The 22,934-nt window shown below is 43.4% G+C and overlaps 2 long non-coding RNA genes across 4 annotated transcripts in view; one reads left to right on the forward strand and one right to left on the reverse strand.

Moving 5' to 3' along the window:
• Positions 1-22,934, forward strand: part of LOC102564556 (uncharacterized) — a 200,689-nt gene that overhangs the window by 104,334 nt on the left and 73,421 nt on the right. The window contains exon 1 of one of the 3 annotated variants that reach the window (XR_009460831.1): positions 7,851-7,974. The exons of 1 other annotated variant lie outside the window; for it this stretch is intronic. This is a non-coding gene — a long non-coding RNA (uncharacterized LOC102564556). Of the gene's footprint in view, positions 1-7,850; positions 7,975-18,931; positions 19,255-22,934 lie in introns of those variants that run through there. One more of the 3 variants, XR_009460833.1, reaches the window with a different exon arrangement.
• LOC109283809 (uncharacterized) lies at positions 986-11,479 on the reverse strand. The gene is made up of 4 exons (XR_002091074.2): positions 11,371-11,479; positions 9,381-9,450; positions 8,065-8,093; positions 986-1,828 (listed from the first exon to the last, which is right to left on the reverse strand). It is a non-coding gene; the product is annotated as an uncharacterized LOC109283809 (long non-coding RNA).

The raw sequence follows: 22,934 nt of genomic DNA on the forward strand, positions 1-22,934 counted from the left end.
ACACACAGAAGTTCTTTACCATCATGCAAATGTTGTGAACTCTTTTGAACATCCTTCCACACTTGTTCTGTTTAAGTTCAAATTAACATTCACAAATGGTCACATTAAAAGAACAAGCATTCTTCTTAACGTACATTTCTGTTCACCAGATTAATGCATTAAGTATTGTATGGTGAATCTTTCAAGGTAAAGTAATTGGGTTTCCATGAATTTATCCTTGACTGTTGTTGAGTGTGGGGGCACATAAAGAACAGTGAACAAACTCTGTTTTAGTCCCAGGAAAAATATTGATAATATATATTTTTTCAAAATAGAAAAAAATAGAAAAATGAAATACTGCTTTCTTAAAGTCTTGGTTCTTAGTACTTCAAGTTGAGGCTTGGGACCGTGAAAATCACTGAAATGACTCCAGCTTTCTTAGGTGAAATTCATTACACCATAAAAACAAAATGTGTATACACGACCTAATGGCTTAAATTGCAACAAGGGAAATTTCGGTAGAATATTAGTAAGAATTTTTCCAGTATGACAGTGTTTAAGCAGTGGAAGAGTTTACCTGTATGGGTTGTGGAATCTTCTACACTGAAAATTCTTAAGTGCAAATTAAACCAGTGATTCTCTGCTGGGATGCCACGCCAGTCTGCAGTGCTGTGAGGTTCTTTTAAGGTACTCTGCACAATATCAGCACCATTAGGTATATAGACACTTGCACGAGTTACAAGACAATAGAGACATCCTGGCAGGGGTTCGCTCCCTGCCACAATGTGAAGCACTGGTTGGAGCCATGTGCTGGGTGGCAGTGCATGCACTGGGCATGAGTGCCCTTACCTGCTGCTGCACCATGGGTGGATTATGAGGGGGGTCCCCACACCCCCACCACACTTCTTCATACTCCACAAATGCCATGCTCCCACACCTTGCCCCCACATATACACAACCTACCAACATACCTGCCCACATCCCTCAAACCACCACCCCCACAATATACAAGATTAAGAATTTATTTTTGAGTTATTATGCGAACACCCTATATACAGTATGCAAACACAAATTGTGACAAAAATATTTTTTGTAATAAAATTAAAATATGTTATAGTAGGTGTTTGACTTTTAGTATATGAATTGTTTTTTCTTTTGGTTCTAAGATGGCAACCCCCCTTCCCAAAATAATTATTTCTGGGGGGCAGGGGGAGGGATTTCCAGTGGCAACCAACAGGGATTGGGGTGGGAAGTCTGGTCCCAAGATGGCAACCAGGGGACGGGGCAACTGTCAAGGGGTGGGGCTACCCAAGCGGCCCTCGAAAGCTCACCAAAGCTTGTTAAGTGGCCCTCCACCCAAAATAATTGCCTGCCCCTGATTTAGACCGTGATCCTCTGTGCTTGCAACAATATTGCAAAAAGTCGAAAGCTGCCGTAGAGTATCTTGTAATCCCACAGGTCAGAGCATAGCTGTTTATTTTATGAAGATGACACCGCACAAGAAGATGTATTATAGAGGAGTTTTGCCTTCGTAAATAATATTCATGGCCTCATGAAGAAGTGCAGGGCTTAATGTCTACTCCCTGCTCTCAGAACGTTGGAGATTGCACACATGCTCATGAGTCATCAAGCATGATACTAGACACTGCGTTTTGTCTGAATTACACCATATACTGATTTCACCATGTACTAACACTGTTTTGTCATGTCATCCATCTGGATCTGGGTTGGTGGTCCCGCCTCTTCATGCCTGATGTCATTTGGTAGAACTATTCATTGCTTTGTGGCTGTGATGTCTGAGAGGGACCTAAGCAGATGTTCTTATGGACTTTTTTGGATAACTGGTGGCCTGCAAACACAGAGAACTATACATGATAGCACAGGAGGTCTCTTCTAGTCATATATTTCAAGGACAATCTGATTACATACCTGCATATAAACCTTCTATCCAAGCATCAACAACATGTTGCTCTAATGATGCATGTACATTATATTGATATTTCTCTTGTAATTTGTCTTAGAGCAATCTCTTTTTCTCTCTCTCTTTCTCTTTTTACTTGCAGCTCAACCATCTTAATACTATGCCTGTTTGCACCAGGAGAGTTTTTTAAACACACGAATAGACAATAGCCTCAAAGATAAACTTAATCATTATTATCCTTATAAAAAACACAAACTTTGGGGATAAGGAAATAAGCTTGGGATCTAAATAGAGATCTATTATCAAACAATTTGGCACCCTACTATGTCTGTTCAAAGGCAAACTAAGCACAACTCCAAAACCTAAATCTGAGGCAGAGGCACATTGCTATGATAAGAGCAAGTCAAAAACATTGCTAAGCAAGGAGAGGAGCAGCAAGTTCATAAACTTAAGAGAATTTGCATGCTTCAGTTCAAAACAGAAAAAAAAGCAGGTCCCTGCTGTTTGCAATCAGAAAGGGCCCAATTCTGGTCTTGTTCAAAATGAATGCAGCTTTCCTCTTCTCTGCATTGGTATAGAAACAAGCCTTAAGTTTTAGGAGCAAAAAAACCCCCAAACTTCTCCGAGTTCATGTTGTGAGTGTTGCAAGAAACCAATGTGAATTAGATCCTCTGACAAAAATATTTCCTAGCCATGCAAAGAAGTATTAAGAGTTATAAAATCTGACTGGCAGATAAAACTGCTTTTCCTTAGGGTATATGGTATCCACTACAAGCTATTAATCATTTTAATAACAATCTCAGGGGCATCTCATTGTCTTTCTACACTAATGACAAAATAATTTGTGGCCTTCTTAATAGACAACATGTCATTTATATTAGCACTGCCAAGTGAGATTCATGCTGTGATGCCATGTGCAATGATAAACTGCATTGCTGAGGCCCCCTCTACACATACAGATAAAGACATAATGGGATCTAATTCATGATCCACACAATTGCACCTCCTGCCATACCATCCATGCATGGTAGGAGGCAGAATTGTGGGATTATGCATTACAGCCCATCATGCCTTATTGCCAGTGCTAGGGAAGCCTGATCCCAGGCTCCTCCTGTGCCAGCAGGAAGCAAGATCTCACTGTTGGGAGGCCCCTCAGCTGACAGGGCTACCAGCTGCAGGGGAGACTGGGCTACACATGCAAATTGAAGCTCAATAGCAACCAGATATAAAGTTACTATGCATTTTCAAGGTCTAACTTTATAGCTTGTTGGAGCTTTTTATAGCATGATAGCTACTTTGCACATGCAGCTGGTTTCAAGGTAATCATGCAATTAACCAGTTAATTGCATAATACCTGTAATATATAGAGGGGGCCTGAGAGACCAGCATTACTTCTGGATAATACATGGTTTATTTTTCTGTTTCCCTGTTTTCCTTTATCAGTTCAGAATAGGATACAGTAGTTTAGTACATGCTGTATCAGAAAATGTATTGCAAATGTAAATCTGTTGAATATAAAAGAACATACTGATTTAAAACATTCAGGACACATGGTCAGATAGAAGAAGAGAAACAAGGGCATTTTTACATGTGTTGGGATGCGGCACTGGGCACTTTTAATTAGTGAGCCTCGCTAATTAAAAGTGCCTGTGCATCCCATGTATCAGCGTCATCACACATCCCCACACTGAAAAAATGGTGCTGGGATGCTTTGAAGTAAAGCTCATTGGATGTGTTTTATTTTGAAGTGCACTGCTACCATTTTGTCAGCACAGAGATGCTGTTATACATGACATGCAAGGCTCCCTCATCCAAAGACGTATGCCCGTTGGATGGTCAGCTGAGGATATTCTACAGCTGAATCTATTCTCCTGACATTTGGAACAGTACAGGGAACTGGTTGTATATGGAAAAAACGGCATAATTTCAATCCTTTCTATGGTACCAGAGAGGTGAGCTAACCTCTGGAAATTATTTTCTCAGATCTTGAGTATTTGGATTGTTACAGATGTGTCTAAAAGTCCTTTCAGTGTTTGTGTTAAAATATTCATTTCAGAGAATTTACTGATTCAGATGTCAGCATTCTGCATGAGTCATTTCTGACTGACTAACTGAGAGTCTGTAGGATACTTTAAATTGTTTAAAAGTTAGTTGCTTCATAGGGCAAGTTGATTCATAATGGGTTTACCAGGTCATTTTTTACTTTCCTCACTGAGCTATTATATAACTACACTATTTTGCATGTATTTGTATAACATGACATGTATTTCCAATGGAAATATATAGTTGTGCAGTGTTACTACATAGTAGTATCAAGGCTTCTTTCCTGTGTTGGTTTTTTGAAAAGAGAAGGAGGAAAATAAATTATTTTCTGGAGCACTTTGTTTAATCTGGCTTGCACATGCTGTAAATGTAAATCTTCTGTTCTCAGAGGGCACATCTACATGAGATGCTAGGTCGCCGCAGTGATGATCTGTGGCAATGTAGCTCGTCACTACGGTGATGTAGCATTGGCGGGTACAAACCGTGATGCTAATGCTATGTCACCATAGCGATAAGCTACGTTGCCGGAGCTCGGCTATGTTGCCGTAGCTCATTGCTATGGCAACATAGCAGTTAAAATTAGCCATGTGCCGTTTGGACTGCACACTACCAAATGTACAGTCCCGGGCATATGTAGATGCACCAAGAAAGCGTGAGATCACTGCTGTCAGATACAGCAATACAGTGCAGTCTAATTAATATTTGTTAGGGTGGAAATTATTACTATTTAATAATAAAAATTAAAGGTTTATTCCACATCCTCAGGTACTCTTGAGTCACAGAGACAGTAGACTATAAGTACGATTGGCAGGATTAGATTTTTATCAATAAACATTGATAAATAGTGATTTCGCCTCACACTGGCAGACCAATGGAAAATGTTTTCCATTGATAAAAATCAAAATTTATAGAAAGGGGACTATAACAGGGAGCCCTTACTCTATTACTGGAGAATGAGAGAGAGAGGGCTGAGGGGTTAAAGAGAAAACAATAGGCAGCCTAACGACTCATCAATTAAGCAATTAGCTGCTCTTTCTGAGGCTCCAGCCTGGTGGCAGCAGGGTCTATTAGGGCCAGGCTGGGCTGGTTCAGGTCAGGGTGGGCTAGCTAAGCAGCGGGGCTGAGGGCCAAGGCTGCCTCTCCCTGTGTTCCCAGAGGTCTGGGAGTGCTGCTGCCCTCCTTTGCTGGTCCTTGCCTACCAGGCTCTTTCCTGATGAATGAACAGAATGATTTAAAGCAGGTATGATTTATTCATTTATGTATATTTACTTTTTATATTTTGACATGTGACTTTATAAAGCTTTTAGCACTATACTGTCATTACTAAAATGGCTGCCCCCTTAATTTTGTGCAATTCTGAAATTTTAAATCAATAAAAATTGAAACAAATGCTTAAAAATAAACATAAATTCTTAGCTGTTGAAATTATAAAAAATTTATATATCAAATTCTGCCAAGCCTTGCTATACATATTGCAGTGCAGAGAAACTCTGTAAAGCAGTTGGGGCCAACCTTTCTGGCAGACATGCCACATATTAGCTCTACACTCTCCTTAAGCATCACTCTGATTTCTTCCCCCTGCCCAATCTACTGCTTTGCTTTCTTCTCCCTGCCCTGTGCTCCCTGCCCATCTATTGCTCTGTTTTCTGCATTCTGCTTTGGAGTCCCTGCCTGATCTGAGCTCCCTGTCCTATCTGCCAGTGTGTCTGTTGCCTCACTAATCTGTCGTATGCTACTTGTGCCACCCATGCCATAGTTTGGCAACCCTTGGTCTAAAGCAGAATGGTAAGCATCCTTTATTGGCCAATAGTTCAGTTTTCTATTTACAAAGGTGAAATGTCTTAATTATAGTTAAAGAATTACTGTCTCCCCTATATGGGCATGGGTGTACGTGGAAGTGTGTACATACATGGATTGTAAAGAATGATGAGGCTTTAGCACCATGACAACATGAGTGACTGAATCCCTCTTTATACCAATATAACGATTTCCATACTGTGAGTGATATTTTCCAGACTAGATGAATCCTTTTCTGAAGGAATATTAGGGACACAGAGTACAGGTAAACCTATAAAGGCAAAATAAGTGAGTGCCTGAAGTCATTTAAGAGCAAGAGCTACTAAAATCTATCCAGCTGTGAAAAAGAGAGCACTTTGGGGTCTTTGTATTGCTCCCTGTTTGTCAAGTAATATCCCTCTTGGAAAATTTGAAGTTTCCCTTGCATCTTTTAAGCAACTCTCCTCTTCAGTTTTCATCTTAACTCTCTACCTTCACTTGTGTCTTTCTAGCATTCTTATATATATATATATATAATATATATATAACTGAGTAAGACATTGTTTTCACTCATGGAGTTTGGTGGAGGAGGAAATCTTTGAAAAAAAAACGCCACATTTGCAGCATTCACTAAGGGATTTTGTCATCTAAAGTAACAAGAATGTCCATAACCATGGGATCCTTCGAGATTCTTCGTTTCAAGAAACCCAGACATCTTCAACTTCTGAAAGTACTTTCTTTTGTCTGCAGCTTGTCAGCAGACTGTACCCCCAAGCTAGTGTTGTCCAGCTTCTAAACTCTATGCTTAGAAGTGCATGGGAGTGGGCCACATGCTGCGTGGGCTGCACCAGACAATGCATAGCTCACTGACTGCATACAGCACAGACTTCCCCCATCACTTCTTTGGTACACTGTGTGCCCAATGCCCATATAGGTAGATCCCCTATTGCTGCCTTGGGTGCCTATGTGGGCATCCCTTCCCACCAAGACTGCAATACAAGGGCATAATCCCCCTTCACCTCCCCATGGAGCCCTGATTTTCCACCCCCTCTTAATCCTCTCTCCTACACCCCAGACCAGGACTCACCCTCAGCTCTCTGCACCGCATGCTGCACTTCCACACACAGGGGCAGAAGCAACAAATGGCAGCCAGAGGAGGGAGAAGGAACCCAGATATCCCAACTGCTGATGCAGCAGGAGCACGAGAGAGAGGAGTGGCTAGGCAGGAGCCCAGGGGCTGCAACCTAACCCCTCCCGAGCTGCATGAGGCCTGTGGGCTGCCAGTTGGACAGCCCTGCTCTAAACCGTAAACTCTAGTTTGACCAGTGATCCACGTGTTTATGACCTTTAAGCTTATTGCAAAAGAAAGTGGGAAGAAAATGTCGGCCTTGCTGGGATTTTGACTCAGAAAAATGTTCTAGTTAGTTCAAAATTCTGAAATGTCTTGAATTACTTCTGCACCTGATAGGTTGTGAACCATTTAAACTACAACCTCCGTATCTACAGAAGATTTACCTGTAGAAGTTAGGCTTTTTCAGTCAGTTATTACTGTGTGTTTTTGACTTTCCTGGCTTGTGTTATGTAATGAACTTCTAAAAAGGTTTGAAGATTAATATTGTCAGCAAAGAAATAAAGACTATCCTCTGTTTCTAAAGAGTATGAAATCAGTTGTGATATAAGAGGGATGAAAAGTGTCATCAGCTTTTGTTTCTTTTGTGCTTAGAGTGAGAATGTAAATCGCTGGATGTAGTCTTTGTTATATAATGTACTTAACTCTCAGAGAAAATAATCAAAAACTCCAACTATTTTTCAGGGAGTTTAAGTCAAGGTGAACTACACAACATTTGAGAGACAAGAGAGATTTGTTGTCACTTAGTTGTTATAATTTTCTTATGGAAAAGATCATCCATTGTTTGTGATTGATATAATGAATGAAAGGCTTAAACCTCAGTGTTTTAGATCAGTTCTTGTTCAATCAGAAGTCTGCTTACTGATGGGTGCTATCTATTTAAAAGCCTCTGTTACTCTAGTATCTGAACACTTCATAATTGTGTGTATGTATGTATTATACTTGCTCTGTTCTGTTGAGGCTGGGTGGCTAGATAAATTGGCATTGATTTTCCTCCCACCCCGCCTCTGATTACTTGCAGAAAGAGAGAGGCTCAACTGAAAACCTGTATAGGTCCACACAAAAAGTGAAATAACTTTCTGCGGTTGATGGCTGGAGGGCTGAACTGTCTCATTCTCCTTTCCAAGTGAGTAACATTTAACCCTAGTGTGCATGTTGATTAATGTACAAACAGATAAAGACAGAAATAAATACACAAACAAAACACAATTCTCACCTGCTGATATCTAGGGATCCTGGTTTTCCCTAATAAAAAAAAAAAAATAGCATATTCTCTGATTAAAAATTGAGAATTCTCTGATTAAAAACCCCAAATCCATGATTAAAATGAAAGGCCACTATATAGATAAGTATCAGTTGAACAAAATGTTTTCTTGATATATTTACAATTTTAAAGCAATTTGGAAGCCTACCAGCGCCTCGATCACTATAATAAAATACATTCTAAATACCTATACATTTTAGTATTTGATTTGGAGTTTTTTATCCTGGAAAATCAGAGGTCCCTCTGCCCCTTAGCTCACAGAACGCAGGTCCAGGCCCCTCAATCCCAAGCTACAGCCCCTTGGCCCTGCTGGGGTCCCTCACTTCTCCCCCACCTCCCAACCCTGCTAGTACCCCTCACTCCCCCTCCCACAGCCCTGTTGGTGCCCCTCACCCTCCACCTACAGCCCGTTACACCCCCCCAGCCCTGCCGGAGGGGTCCCCAGCTGCCAGGGTTATGGGGCCAGGGACCCAGGTCCACAGCCCTCTGCCTCCTGCAGCAGCATCTGAGCCCTGGCTCCCACCCGCAGGAGGCAGCAGCTGCTGCAGCAGAGCACAGCATGGAGCCCACTTCCCCGCACCCCCACTACCTGTTGCCTGCCTGCTGCGGGCTTAGGTGGGAAGGCGGGGATGGGGCTGCTTCCTTGCCACTGGGTGCACTCCTGGGTGGCAGGGGGGGACCCAGGTCCCCGAATCTGTACGTAAGGCAGGGGTGGGCTGTCCACTGTGGGCTTGGGCTCCCTGCCCTGCTGCCCTCTCCAGGGCCTCTGCAGCCTAGTGAGTGTGACCTGGCAGAGCAGGGCTGCATGGGGAAGCTCCTTGCTGCTGTGAGCCCTGCACTGCCCTGGTGAGGTATCTCCTGCTCATGTGGCAGCTGCAGGGGTAGTGGCATGAGGTTGTGCCCCACTGTGCTGCCATCCAGGCAGGAGGTGCCTTGCCAGGGCAGTGCAGGGCTCACGATGGCAAGGAGTTTCCCCACACAGCCCCGCTGTGCCCTGCCCTGCTAGGTCCCACCTACTGGGCTGTGGAGGCCCCAGGGGAGGGCAGCAGGGTGGGGAGCCCGCAACAGGCAACCTGTGCTCACCCCTGCCCCGTGCACAGATCTGCAGGCATGGGTCTGCTCCATCCCCCTGGGATTGTGGGCAGCAGTGGGATTCCAGCCCCACTCCCTGCCCCCTGAACGAGCCACCAGTGGCCCCATCCCACAGCCCTGAGCCCCATGCACCCCCTGGCTTGGCAGACCCAACTCCAGCCCTGCCCAACACTTACCTGTGGAAGCTGCTATCCAGGCTGATCACCCTCCTTCTGTTCCCACCCCAGTCCTTTGCAGGCTGGAACTCTGGAGCAATTTGTAAAAGTGCAAAATCTGTGAGTTTCTCCATTAAATTAAAAATCTGTGTTTTTCTTGAGTGAACGGGGGAGGAAGGGCGGGGAGCGGGAATCCATGTTTTTCTCCATGTTTCCGTGGGAAATGGAAAACCTAGATCCCTGCTGATAACTGCACGTGTGTGCAGAATCAGATGCGTCCTCAACCAGATGAGATGTGACTGTCTGGAGTGGCATCCACTCCTGGAGACCTACACACACACACTGCCTCCAAGATACCCCTGGCCAATAGGTATGTATTTCTCACTATAGCCCTGAGAAGTTGGACATTTTACAGAGGGGGAACAGAATCCCAGACAAACTAAGAGTATGTTTGTGATGCAATGTAGCACCAAGACAATTAAGCTAGCTTTAAATGAGCTATTTCAGATACCAGCAGCAGTTTAGCCATGGTAGTGTGGAGTTTTGCAGAAAAGCGGGATAACCTAGCTCACATAGAACTCCCTGCTTTGGGGGCTGCTTCCAGTAATCAGGCTAGCTCAGGAATCTCTATGCTATGCTTCACTTTGTAGACAGACCATAAGAGATTTGTTGAAGCACGTGCAGAAAGTCTATGGCAAAGCAGGGGATGGACCCGAAGCCTCCTAAGTTCCTGACTAGCTGGACTGCCCTTGCTTAGCATTCCTGTATCATCATGTTTATTTTCTAACTTACAACCAATGGGGGTGTACAGTTTTTCCTGCCCCTGTATACCATTCTTTTGTTGGGTTTGACTAAGAAGTCATGTGGCAGCCTGATTGCCCCAGTGTAGAAAAGAGCAATTTAAAAAACATGCAGAGGCATGTCTCTAAAACCAGCCCCCATCCCTCCCCCAACCCCTTTTTCCCCATTAACATTTCTCTTTGCAAGCCCCAAAGGAGTTAGATTTAGTGGAGTGATTTAGGAGAGTTGAACCTCAGCTGCTAAATAGCCATTAGGGCTGTGCAAAGTTTCAGGTACTGATTCAATTTTGGAGGAGATTTGGCCTGATTCGGTGGCCAAATCACCAAATCTGAATCGAATCAGGGGACTAATAAAAAGGTCCGAATCAATTCAAAACTCTCCAAGTCTTTGAAAAAGATTCAGAGAGCTTCAATGATTTGGACAGTCCCTGCCAGCTGCAACAGGGAGCTGGACCTGGACTTGGAGCCAGTAAGTAGCGGGGCAGGGCAGGGGGGGGTGGAGGAGGGAGGAGGGGACCATGGAGGGACCCCTGCCAGGCCCTGCCTGCTCCCTCAGCCCCCACGTGGCTGCCCTGCCTGCCCCAGCTCCCGGTGCTTTAAAAAAAAAGCCCCAACTCACCGGGTGCTGCTGGACGGGGGGGGCGATCCATGCTGCATGTGGGGCTCTGCCACGAGCCCCCCCAAACCCCCCTTACTCCCCCAGCCTCCCGCATAGCTGCTTCACCCGCCCCAGAACCGTCCCTTTAAGAAAAAATCAAAACAAGAAAAACCCTGGGACTCACCAGGTCCTGCAGCAGCCTCGGGGTTTGGGGGTCTCGTACAGAGCCCCCCCCATGTGGTGCAGGGTAGCAGGGGGCAGTGGGGATCACCCCCTGCCATCAGGAAGTGGTGAGTCTGGGGTTTTTCTCAGTTTTTTTTTTCTTTTTCTTTAAAGGGCTAGAGCTGGGGCAGGTGGGGCAGCCATGAGGGGCCCTGGGACAGTGGAGGGGGGGGGTCAGGGGGCTCGTGCAGAGCCCCCCATGCAGTGTGGGCAGTGGGGGTGGGCAGCAGGGATTGCCCTCTGCCCGGCAGAACCCGGTGAGTCGGGACTTTTTTGGAATCAAATCACCAAAGTGAATCACTGTCCCCCAAAATGGCCAAATCTGAAGCGAATACTAGCTGCTTCGCACAGGCCTTATAGCCATTCCTCTTTCTCTTCCCCTCCCTCTCACCTGCTGAAGTTCATGGGGTTGTGGCAGATAAGACAGTCTTCCAAAAGTTTGGGTGCCCTGAGCTACCTATTACATATACTATGATCTCTCCCCTCCCAAGGAAATATTAATAAAAGAAATGCTCACAGTACAAACTACAAGAATCTGAAGCACCTTGCAGTAGACAACAGTGGTTATTTTTTAATAAGGGAGCATGGGGCCAAAAGTGGCTCCAGGTTAATACTTCACTGAGGTTCATACATTGTCTCATTTACAAAGCTGCTTGGGAAAAATCTTTTTCACCATAAAAATATCAGAGACAACATGAATTACTGTTGTAAAGAAAATTCTTTCAACTTATGGTTTACAAGTCAGAAAAACAAACTACTTGAATTACCAGAAATTAAAAAAAAAAATTGTTTGTTTTTTTCATTAAAAATCCAGATGTTTTTAATGAAAATGGATTTTTTTCTTACTAAAATTCTTGTTTAATGGGAAAGCCACTTATATACTGAAAGAAAATTTCACTGGAAAATTTCCCAACAGTTCTAACAATGTGTGAGTTTAACAGTAGTCAAATGCTGTTCAACTCTTTCTGTTCACGTGGAAAGCTGAGTTCCTGGTCTCTAGAAGCCTGCAATCTAGTTTAACATATGGCAATGCTATTAGGGATACCAAACTGTCAGTAGGAGACAGGGCAAAAGGGTAAGATTTACAAGAAGAAGCTTGCATGGTTCCTCAGTTCAGCTTCATGTATATCTTGGTGCCATTGACTGTGATAGGAAGATGAAGATCCATTTTTAGTATTCAGGAGTACTTGACAATATACAGCTGTAAATGCATGACAGGGTAGACACAAAATTATATTAGTAGATGAATGCCAATACGATCTGGTTTCGTAAACTTTTCTTTTTCCTCTTCAAGACTAGCTCTGTGTTTCTATTATTGCTAAGTTGCGTGCCTTCCCTTTTCTTATCTGATTTTTTTTTTCTTCCTCTTGATTATTTAATCAGCATTTTGTAGGTAAAGACACATTACTACAGCCTTTTAAGGTATACAAGTACTGCTTTTTCTGCCACATGACTTGGTAGTCAGTCATTACTTTGCTATCAGATAAGACCTGTCTGATTGGTGCATTTCATTCATGGCTGAATAAACATTTCTGATAATTTTATTTTTTTTTTTAAAGGGAATAACTAAAGGAGTGGGACCCAGATAGTCACTACTGGAGATGTGCCAATATGAAGGCTGGCAGCTAATTTCCTTCCAGTTCTCCATAGTACACAGGTGGGATTTTTTCCCTTCTGTGTAATGAGTACTATGTCTTTCTGCCTGCTTTTAAGCCACAAGCTTCATTTTTCTTTCCTTCCTATTAAGTACTCCAGGGTGGGCAAGTTTGATGAGGAAATTGTACCACAAATTCAGGTTGAAATATGCAAAATTAGTTTAAGCATCTGAAACACAGTGGAGTCATTGAACTGAGACCACCAGCTAAAATAAGTTAAATGGTTTTAAAGAAGAAGGGGAAAGTACCTCAGTAGCCTGGTTATTAATAAAGAAGCTTATTACCCAGATGTGATATAACTTTGGGCTAGATTCCAAAACTCATGGTGAGCACAGCTGTATTCCTTAATGAATTCCACTGATTTCAGTGAATAAGAATATTAGAATCTTGTCCTACAACAACTAAGGAAAGAAAGAAACAGTGGCTCCAATCCTGTAATATAATCCAGACAGGGTGCCCATGTGCATTAGGCCTGTACAAAGCAGCTAGTATTCACTTCCAATTCAGATTCAGTGAATTTGGGGGGCAGTGATCTGATTCGGTGATTCAAATCACTGTTCCAATTTGATTCAGCTGAATCTGCGAATCAGGGAGGCCCGTCCCCTGCCTGCCCCAGCTCCCGGTTCTTGTAAAAAAAAGTCCCGACTCAGCTGGAGCTGCTGGAAAGGGGGCAATCCCCACTGCCCCACGCTGCATGGGGGGCTCTGCACAAGCCCCCTGACCTCCCCCTCGCTCCTGCAGCCCCCCCCACAGGTGTCCCACCCAGGCCAGCTCCAGCTCTTTAAGGAAAAAAAAAAAAAAGTAGAAAACCCCCGCACTCACTGCTCCTGCTGGCGGGGGGCAATCCCCGCTGCTCCTCATTGCCCCATGCCATGTGGGGGGTTCTGCACAAGCCCCCCAAAGCCCCAAGGCCACTGCAGGAGTGGTGGGTCTCAGGGCTTTTCTTGGGTTTTCTTTTTTCTTAAAGGGTCAGAGCTGGCTCAGGCAGGGCACCCATGGGGGGGGCTGGGGGAGTGGGGGGGGGTTGAGAGGGCTCGTGCAGAGCCAGCCATGCATTGTGGGGCAGTGGGGGACAGCAGGGATTGCCCCCTTGTCCAGCAGGACCTCATGAGCACCGGGGCTTCTCTTTAAAGTACTGAGCTGGGGCGGGGGCAGGCATGGAGGGGCTGGGGGAGCGGGTTGGGGGAGAGTGGGGGTGGTTGGGGGGCTGGCAGGGGTCCCCCCATGGTCCCCTCCTCCTTCCCTTACCCTTATTCCTTACCAGCTTGGAGTCGGCTACAGCTCCCTGCTGCAGCCACTGGGGACTGCCCGAATCATCAAAGCTCTCCGAATCTTTTCCAAAGTTTCGGAGAGCTTTGAATAGGTTCGGACCTTTAAATTGGTCCCCTGACTCAATTTGGATTTGGAGATTCAGCTACCAGATCGGGCCGAATCTCCTCCAAATCAAATCACCACCCGAAGCTTTGCGCAGCCCTAATGTGCATCTATTTGCAAGTTCAGGGCCAACACTCCCTCCATCTGAAGTGCTGCCCTTAGATGTGCTGTATATATAATATATACATACATAGTATGTACATGCCCTTACTTGTAAAAGGGCTAGCTGGTTAAATAGGACACACATTCTGTTCATCAAAATTGCAACAGAGCATTGCACAGTCATAACATAATGGGTGCTTACACAAAACACAGTCAAACATAAATACTTTCTGTATAGTAACAATGGCTTACATGTTAACTCAGGAGCTTAATACTGCTCCCATATACTCATTAGCCAAATTCCTATTAATATCTACTGGTCATTCTTACTTGTTACACTAAAACAGAGAGAAAATAGTGACAACAGAAGCCAACCAAAAGCTAATGAGTAACTTCTATAGAGATATCCCTATTTGTAGGCATGAAGGAGTGATTTCATTGCACCCATTTTCCATTTTGGAGGCAACAGCATTGTTTAAATTTTATCTTGGAATTGGAACTGAATATATTTCCTAGGTGAAACTCTTTAATCACTCCCAGTAATCCATCCTTTTTTCTGATCTTCCTGAAATAATGTGCCTGTAGGGACTCACTGGTTAAAGTAAGTGATAACAGTAAATTACATTTCACTTCTCAAATAATCCAATTTATTTACTTTATAGTTTACATCAGTGTTTTCAAGTAGAAGAGATTTAGATACACATAACATGTGGCCTTAGTTATAAACAGTTCCTGTGTATTCAAGGCACTCTGTTTTCTTTCTAACCCTCTGTTTCAGTAGCTCAGAGCTTTAAAAAAAATTAAACTCTGCCAGGAAATATCCAAGGCTTGGTTATTGCCCAAATTCGATATAATGTTTACAATCAAATGCCTCCTCTTCTACTCCAACAGTTACCATAGCTCTTTTTTGGTGTTCTAATACTAGTGTGATGCAGTGGAGTGATAATGCCTCTAGAACAGTTAAATGTTATTTGAGGATACTAATAATAAATCCATTACACTGATTTGGAGATGGGAGTGCAATGTTGACAAAGGGCAGGGCTTCAAGATAGTATTTTATTTTCATCAGAAGCAGAATGAGCTAATACAATATGCTGCTACTGTGTACTGGGTATGAACCCAGAATCATGATTGCAATCTACTTGGCTGGCATGACTATAGAAGATTGTCTTGAAAAGGATGGGTTGGGCAGGGTGGATCGTTAGAAGGAATAGTTAATTTAGTTGGGATAAGCAAAGAGCCCTAAAGACAAACAATTTTTGGTCCTTTTATAACTTTGCTTTCCAAAATTGTTATGACATTATTATGAGCAAACTCAGTGTTTCTATTCTGTAATAGAATTCTGTTTCACCTGAGCAGTGAATTAAATAATTGAAAAAGGAAACTCCCTTTGAGGCACTGCTTCAAAAAGTTTTCCGTGAGCCAGGGGAAGTCTAACAAATGTTCTATAGTGCTCCTTGCTAAGGATCTTCAGAGTGGATTTGTATTTAGCAGTTTGAAATCAGATTATTCTAAAAAGCAAATAGTAAAGAGGGGATTATTACAATAGCATGAATCATTACCATCTGGCAAGTTGGGAAAACTATTTTGAGTCCCTGTTGCTGTGCAGCAGCCTTGACATGTCTCTCTGCCTCAGTTTTCCCATTGGTTAAACAGGGATAATGGCACTACCACACATATACTGATATTATTGTAGCTGCTGAGCCCATTCCCAAAGTGCATGGGGATTGTGCCTGAGAGAATGGCTACTGAGGAGCATGGGTCACCAGGCTGTTCCTTTGCCGCATGACTAGGGACAGACGTTCAAAAAATGTGAGCCTGAATTGATTCAGTCTTTGCAGGTTAATCTAACCTGGCTAGGCTAAACTGGTTTGTGACCTCACAGACATCCCCTCTGGACTGAGGAAATTCAGTCACATGCTTGCAGTGGCTCAGGCTAGAAGCCAAGGGGGGTGCTAAAGCAGTCCCCCTTCTGCTTCCACAGTACTGTGTTGAGGGGGCGGGTGGCCAGGCCCTGGCAGGATGCTCTGATTAAGGAGGGGTCCATCGCCGCCCCCCCCAGCAGCCCAGCAGGCGGTTGATAACACAGTGTTTATCACCCCATTAAGAAAACAAATGCTTCTCTCCCTTAGTTCAAGCTTTTCTTAAACAACTTTTTCCAAGGAAGGAATCAAGGGACATTACCAGCTACTTGTTGATTAGCTCCAAAAAGCGCTAAGCCAGTTTGACCCAGATCAATTAAGTCTGATCCTACATTCAACTAGGTTTATCTCAAACTGGTTTCAGCCATTTTCAAGCTGGTTTATGTGCACTGACTCTCCTCTGTTACAGGTTTAAACTGGTTTCTGATCACTTAAACTGGTTTATGTCTGTCCCTAGCCCTTGTGTCAGACCTGGAAATGACACTGCTATAAGGTGACCCTGACACTTCTCTCAAGCTCTCCATCTCCAGCTCACTGGAGAGTGGCACTCTTCAAAGCACTGATGAGGTGGTAGAGACATAGCTTGAATGGAAGAACTAGAGACTTCAGATTATGCCCCTTTGCTGCTTTCTAAAGGATTAACTAGATAAATGTCATTTGATCAACTTCTCCTCTGCAATGAGTAATCTAGAGGCATGTTTATTTAGGTCAGGGCAGGTGGGGGAGAAGGGAATGGCAATTGTCTTATTCATTTAAATGTGATAGATGATCCACTGTGGTAACCTTTGAGCAATCTGGGCAGGAATATATAATCGTGCAACACCTTCTTTTGGGGTGATGATGCCTCCTTTTGTTGGCTTGTCTGTGTGGTTCAGTCAGGTGTGTCTGATAATCGAAGGGAAAAAGGCAGTCCTTCCTTATTCCACTAGGTGTAACAAAGCCTCTAAGCGGGTGCTTTCCTGGGCCCTCAGCCATCTGTAAACTCCAGGGCTTTTCAGGAAGTTTACACAGAAGTTTCACAAAGGGAGGACTTATTTTTTTTCCACCTTGTACCAGGTGTGTTTTGAAAACATACCTGTGGAAGTAAGTAGGAAACACACAATAGAGAGCAACAGGTTTTGCATTAGAGCTATCCTTTCAGCTATTGTAGCTTAGACTACTCAAAGCTGCCTGTTTAAACTGGCAGCAGTGCTGTGCCTCAAAGACTTAATTATCTGTGAAACATCACTTTAAATAAACAGACCCTCTCCTACAAAAGGCAGGTATGCCAGGGATCAGAAAGGTTAGAGCTTAGGGTTTTGCCCTGCAGTTTGGAACTTCCAGTACAAGACCTGCCAATGATTTTCAAAGATAGCCTGCAGATAACACCCCCACTCCCTTCCCTAATGAACAAAAATAATTACAAAAAAAGACCCTTAGAGAAGTGCAGAACTCTGTCAGCTTGTTCTGCACATAGGGGGGCAAAGTAAAGTTTCTTCCCATTTACAGCTTGCTCTTTGCTTTTCCGACCTAGGGATGAAGAGTCAAAGGAACAAGTTTTTGGAAAGGAAAGTAACTGGTAGTAGGACAAATACTGCAAGCCTGTGAAATGTGGGCTCAGCTAGGTGAGTGTCAGGGTTCAGCCTGTTTATTTTGGAGCCCAGTTTTTACAGCTTCTCATCCTATTTAAGGCCTACAGTTGTGGAACAGGATCTTCCTCATACCTCTGCTGGTTCTCAAAGTTGTATTGTAAGACCCTGCTGGCTGCTTTTGTGTTCAAGTGCAATTAGCAGCATATCAGTATTCAGTGTGCCCTCGGCAGCCCTATTAGGATAATTACCCGGGCAAGAGCCAGTATGTTCCTGTCCATCAGAGTGCAGAACCCTTGCTGCTTAATTGTAAGTGGCTTTACAGACATTTTCTAATATTTATTACAACCTCAGTTGCTTGAGCAAGCCAACACATTTCATCAGAGAAACTAAACATGTGTATAAGCCCTTCTGTGGTATGTGTGCTTTGCTTCATGCATCAAAAGGTTGTTTAAAAACCTTTACAGGAGTGGAAGGAGGATTGCCAAAGCCTGTGTAACATCTGTAGTTTATATAATGGTATTTAGACAGCAGAGATTGATAGATAGAGAGGTGCTAGATGTGAAGCATTGGATTGCTGCATGCTGTTTGGAGGGGAACTCAAAATGAACCTGTAAACTTCCTTGGTAGCTTTCCTCTCTCCCATCTCAAAAAATATAAAGGACCAATTTGTATTGTCATTTACACCTGTGCAATCATGTTGCTAACCAGCTCTGCCTGAAAGAAAAGTTTGGCTCTGAGTCTGTAGGTTATTACTCAAACATACCAACTGATAAGCCCCTGTAGATATGATTAGTACCTATCAGCAAGGTTTAGAGTAAGGTGAGTAGGTGAATTGCTACGTGCTCCCAACCCCGTCAGCCCAGGTTGCAGCCTAGTTTTGATAGTACGAATCTATGGGAGATATGGAATGGGTGTTATTGTACCTGGCAGAAGCTGGGGTGGGTCCCTTGTACTGAAACATTACTGTTCTCACCAGATCCGCAATGTGGGTTGGAAGATTTTCAGACTTGACATTCATGCACACAAACAAGAGATGGTGATAAGAGAAGTTATTTCTTTGTTTCTTAATAAGGAAAAGTAATCTTTCCCTTCTGACTGCTGGGAGGAAGGAGCTGTCTTCTGGTCCCTATTGTGTGAGTCTGAGTACTCTTCTTCTTGGGATAAGTAAAGACAGTCAAAAAGCCCAAGGCTGAATCAATTCAGTGTTAAACTGCAAAGATTAAATGGAGAAACAACTGGAAACACTTTTACCTTTGATTCAGAAAATGCAGTCACATGCCTGCAGCGGCTCAGACCAGAAAGGGGGGGGTGGGGGTGTGCTAGAGCATGGTTCTTCTGGCACTTCCTCTTTCTGCTGCCCCTGAGGTCCCTGGGATTTGCAGTCCAGAATCACAGAAACAGGACTCTGCAGGGTTGCTCATCACTTACTCTTCCTGCCAGTGGCAACACATAGGGGGTACATAGGGGTACATGTACAGCCCCTGAGAGTGTCGGTGCACCCCCTGTCAGGCCATGCTCCCTATTTAGCCGGCAGGCAGGGGGGCAGGTGGGAGCACCAGTGCCCTCCCTTCAAGCGCTGGCCAGGGAGCGGGGCTGCCAGCAGAAGTGGAAGTGGCTATAGGACTTCTGGAAGCGATGCGGCTGCTGTTTGGTGAGTGAGATCAGCTGCCAGGGGACCCGCACCCCCGGTTGCTGACTCCAGAGGCACCAGTCGCCCATGCTTCCTGCTGGCTCTGGGATTTGTAGTTGACAATCACAGCCAGCAGTAACTTTCCATAAGTTTAGCAGGGCAGGGCAGCTCGGGGGGAGGTGGATTTAACTCCCCTTCCTGGCCCCAGATCCCAGCCAGGGTTTGCCAGGGGAGGGGGGAACAGTCCCTCCCTCCTTGCCCCCCCAACCCTTCTCTGCTGAAGCAGACAGCACAGCCCAGGGCTGGCAAGCATGCTAGGGAGCTGTGATTTAACTTGAACCAGGAAGGGGTCTGGGACAGAAGTTTTATAAACCGGTTTGACCCAAATCAGTTACTACATTCAACCAGGTTTATCTTAAACCAGTTTCAGCCATTTTGAAACTGGTTTATGTGCACTGAGCTTCTGTTCTGTTACAGGTTTAAACCTGTTTCTGATCACTTAAACTGGTTTATGTGTAACTTCTAACCCTAGTCATTAAGAGCAAAGTAGGGGTGGATGAATAAAGCAATACATTAATCAAACAACAAGACTATTCATGCTCTTTCGTGAGGGGAGGTTTTAGTTTAATAGCAACCCAAATGATACTTGGCTGCCAGAATATCTTTCTTCAAATCTTAATTTGTTACTAACACCATGAACTAGTAGAGGGACCCTGTTCAGTGATTATAGCTCAATATAGTCATCCAGATGAAGAATTCCTCTCTACCTGACTTCAGAAGAGGTGGACAGAAGGGTCCCAGAACAGTTGATAGCATCCCAAATTTTGATAGTGTATTAATGAAGCACCTGAAAAGGCCTCGTGAGAAAAGAGTTTCAATGGCAAGGGAGCTGATTTTTTTTTTTTTTTTTTTTTTTTTTTTTTTAAGCGCTTTCAACTCCAGCTGATGTCAATGTGAGCTCCAATTGCTCACAATTAAGGTAAGTAAATATCAGTTGTATAATGGTATAGGAGAATCACTACTTCAGTTAAGACACTAGATCTCTTGGAACAATAAGAGTTACATATGGAACAGGCACAATGGTTTGAAGGCAACACTATCAGGATTGAATTCATTCACATGTAACCAATGTCCTTTTCCAACAGAACAACCTAGACAACTGCCATGTCTTGCCAACTTCAAGCTGTCAGGCATAAGAGTTGTAACAAAAACTCAGGAGGGCATCATTATCTCATATCAGAGAAACTCAAACAAAATAAACGAAGATTAAGTCTTGACCTTTTTGGCAGGGAATGCCTGAAGATATGAAGCATCATTTAGGAACACAAAGATTTGTTCATATATTAGTGGGTAAATATAACAAGCCTGAAATGAGACTCCAGAGGCACCAACATAATGTAAAGCTGAGAGCAAGGTTCTGTGTTTCTTGGCTGCACAGTCAGCCCTGCTTGTAGTAGTAATAGTAGTAGTAGTAATAATACTATCACATCTTCAGGAAGGCAAAGAGATTACAAATGACTAAAACTTTGGATGCATACAAGAATGCAGGAGAGAGATTGCAAAAAGAGTGTATTTGTCAAGGAAAAATCAGTGCAGCTGAACTTTTTGCTTGATCTGAAAGAACAAAAAAGGCATTATTTTAATTCATGTTGCAGCAACACACTGCCAGCAGCAGACAAATACACCCTATCCTTAGTTTCAAAATAGGCTACAGATAGAGAAACATTGCAGCCACTGGGCTGGTTTGTCACCCTATTTGGTGCCAAATTCTTTGCTGGTGTTAGCTTTAATCACACAGATAGGGAATTTTGCCTTTTTATCTTAGCTATCAATAGTTATGTTAAGCTTGTCATTGTAGATCTGGTAGTTTGAGCTACTCTTTTGACTGCGTTTTAAGGGAAGGAGAAAAAGAAACAGCCTTTCACCTGATTTAAGAAGGAATAAAATAAGAGAAACCTATCCAGGAAGAATGAACTCAATTGATAACTTTAGCTGTTGATTGCTAGTAACTGCAGAGTCACATCTGGTTGTTTATCCAGTAAACACTAGAGTGATGGGGCCAGCTCCAACTTAATACAGCTCCTTCTGATTTTAAATCAGAATGTATTCTGATTTATATCCACTGAGGGTCCAACATATAACATGTCCCAAACCATTTTCATTTAAGACTTATCATTACATTCATGGACACTAACTTTGGTTTTTGCTGGTGGGTGCATTCCTGTGCTGCACACATGCCCAAAAGAGGCAGCAGGTTACTTCAACCTGGCTTGCCCAATGTGGCTTATGGGTGCTGAGCACCTGCTAATTCTTTTTGGTGGGTGCTTGAGCCCCAGACCATCTACAGAGTCAGCGCCTATGATTACGTTTGCTTGTTTGCACAGATTTCATTTCTCTCTCCTTCATTCTTCAGTGCTTTTCCACTTTTGCAGCATAGAATCCTATCATTCTAGGCTAAGGCAAGGTCTGTCTGCTTGGGTGGCATCAGGCTTTTGAGTTGAGCAGTAAGACAGCTGCTGCTATGCCAATGGAGAACAGAGTACAACAGGAGTAGAAAAGGGGAAGTCTTCTAAGGTGAGATGTCTTTGAGTCACCTTCTTGCTCAGATTTGCTTTTAAAAAGTCTGTCATTCCTTGATTTCTCTGTCTGTGCTATTTTCCTGCCTGTAAACAGGAGAGCATATATGTTGTCATCAGCTAAGAGGGGGAAGGGGGATCAGTCTCCCATTGCAGTTGCTACCAGGAATCCATTCCTGTTTTTAGGTGTACATTGTAGGCTGAGAGTGAATTTCACAATTTTTGAGACTCATCATATCTGTTGTTGTCCTGTGACTGATAATGCTGCAACTATAATGGGATAATGCAGCTCTTTGTACAGTCAGTTTTCTTCTTGCTTACTCACAGCTATCAAAAATAAATTTGGGAGAGGAAAGTTACGGGGTTCGGTATCATGACCGTATTAGGCCTTCCATTTTGCATTCTAGGCAGATATATTGTAAGATGTTGCATTGAACATGCATCTTTAAAAATGATAATACTTTCCATCAAAGCTAAGTGGAGACACAAAATACAACCATACCCAAGTGAGAGGGTTATAAACATGACATTTTCCATAGTTCACTGGTTCTTTTTTTCTTTCCTTCAAGGAAAGGTATATTGATGGCCAATTGCTAGCTTTGTTTAATAGATTACTTTGCAGAATGATAAATTAAAGCCAAAATCTCAGAACAACAAAATGAGATCAGCTGATGAGCAGAAATTTCAGAGGCATTAAAGGAATATTATGAATGTAAGCCAAAGCATGAACATGATGAATCCTAAATGACAGAAATCAACTGGTTGGTACTGCTGCATGAATCGCATTAAGTTAATTGGTTTGACCAAAACAACCCTAGAGCACCTTCTCAGTAAATTATAGGAAAGGAGATTTGAAATCTCAAATACTTGGCTAGCATAATTATAGCTGAGGATCTGTCTTAATAGTTCTTAATGGTAGATTTCCTTTGCCACTCCTCCAAACCCAAATTACTGTAGTAAGAAGCAAGGTGAAATTTTTAAATAGATCTAAAGACATTTTATAGGTGTCTGCCTGTTTTGAGAGACAATATATTTGTACCAAGTGAGGTCTCAGCAGATTGACTGTCTGCGAGTGCGGCTGTAGAACCCAATTCTTAAATTGGACAGTCCCATCCACACTTATCA

The sequence above is a fragment of the Alligator mississippiensis genome, chromosome 3 (assembly GCF_030867095.1).
Source record: "Alligator mississippiensis isolate rAllMis1 chromosome 3, rAllMis1, whole genome shotgun sequence".
Classification (NCBI taxonomy): Eukaryota; Metazoa; Chordata; order Crocodylia; family Alligatoridae; genus Alligator; species Alligator mississippiensis.